The sequence below is a fragment of the Propithecus coquereli genome, unplaced genomic scaffold, assembly GCF_000956105.1.
Source record: "Propithecus coquereli isolate 6110/MARCELLA unplaced genomic scaffold, Pcoq_1.0 Scaffold246, whole genome shotgun sequence".
Lineage (NCBI taxonomy): Eukaryota > Metazoa > Chordata > Mammalia > Primates > Indriidae > Propithecus > Propithecus coquereli.
In genome coordinates this window covers 1507796-1509597 of record NW_012148019.1, presented here as the reverse complement: position 1 = coordinate 1509597, position 1802 = coordinate 1507796, and the positions used below count along the sequence as shown (strand labels likewise).

The 1802-nt window shown below is 37.0% G+C and overlaps 1 protein-coding gene across 1 annotated transcript in view; it reads right to left on the bottom strand.

The window, feature by feature from the left end:
• The window catches only part of RALGPS2 (Ral GEF with PH domain and SH3 binding motif 2), a 191660-nt gene that overhangs the window by 76452 nt on the left and 113406 nt on the right, over nucleotides 1-1802 (bottom strand). The window lies entirely within an intron of this gene.

Genomic DNA, 1802 nt, shown 5'->3' with positions numbered 1-1802 from the left:
AGTCACATTGTGGGTGAACATACACATAATTCTTTATTCCACTATTATTGCCACTAGGTTTATTTTGCAATATATTGGATTATGAATTGACAAGACTACCTAAATAGCAAAACAGCATAAAACATTTTTGCATGCCTCAAACTTATAGCTCAAACTCATTATGTTAAATAATCATTTTTTCCTACCATTAGAGAATGTAAAATAGCATAAAATTTTTCGTATTAAGTCTGTCATAATCTAGGACCAATATAATTATGAAATCGTTAGAGGATCATGGCATACTTCTTTTCCCTTTGGGTTAAAATCCATTAATACCGTAAGGATAAAAAGCTTAACGAAATCCAATTGTTTGCCTTTAGAGACAAGGTTGAAGAGGATGGAATTGGAAATTAAAAGAAAAATTAGTGCTATAAAGTTGTATTAATAACACCTTTCTCTTTGGCCAGAAGATCAGTTAAAACAATCTTCAAAATAGAAAGTTTAAAATTAGCTGGAAAAAGAAAACTGAGGAGAATGAATTTGGAGAGTCCAAAACAGCTTAGATTGACTTAAAAGTTATTTTAAAGATAATTCTGGCTGTCAATAAAATTAGGATGATTAGTATGTCACGTTGAACAGTCGATCAGACTTTTACAACCAGGGTTCTATGAGAGACTCAAACTCTAAAGTTGTAAGGGCGCAGTCCCCAGCCTTTCTGGCACCAGGGACCAGTTTCATGGAAGACAATTTTTCCACAGATGTGTGTGGGGCGGAGGGGAGAGGAGGAGCTCTCAGGCAGTGATGCGAGGCCTGGTTCCTATCAGGCCACGAACCAGTACTGGGCCTCAGCTTGGGGGCTGGGGACCGCAGCCATGAGGTACCCATCAGATGTGACAGATGCGCACCTCTTCTACGGGCTTAGAATGGCACTAGTTATGTGCCACCCTTGGATGAACTGAGACAACAGTCACTGAAATAATTTTCTGTATTGTGTGGTTCAGATGAGAAACCAGAGGAAACCTGTGGTTGTTGGTGGGGTCCTGTAGATTACCTTTCAAGCCTAATTAGTATGACACTTGTAGAAAAGGTAAGCTTTTCCAGAAGGGTGAAGCTCAGAGTGTATATGCCTCCCTCAGATAGCAAGAATGCTGTGGGTTGTTATCTAGGACGTAGATAACACATTAGAAAATGTATGAGGCCGTTGTTCCAAGCACTGGCTAATTTTCCCACAGTACTTTCAAAATCTTCATGGTATAGTACTAAGGAGTAATATTGCATGTAACAGTTACAGCTAAGGAAAAAACCATTTTGTGCATTAACACCTATCATCTTATGGTAATAGACTTACTCTTTTTTCATAATGTTAAAGCTTTAGAACAAAAATTCTGGATGGTAAATGCCTACGTGAAATGTTCTTAATTTACAAACAAGGGTGCAACAATCTTTTCCTGTTTACCTGCTTAACCTCAGAATACAAAAAATAAACAAAAAGGCAAAAATCTCCTCTAAAAGAGAAAAGTCTCCAAAGAGACAACTAACTTTAACTCAAAATAACTAGATAACTATCTTGAGGTAATCAAAAGAACGTCTATGAAAAGCAAAGGCTACAAATCAGTCAGAGAATAATCATTACAACACTTACGACAGGAAAAAGCCAAGTATTATACACTTGTGAGCTGCGACCTTAAAAATCATTTTTGCTTTAAGTGGCATGCCAGATTCCATAAGTGTAACAGGTTTTTTACTGGCAAAAGTTCTTCCTTTTACAAATTTTCCTGTGTATAAATTTTCAGACTGAGGTTGATATTTGCACATAGGCAACG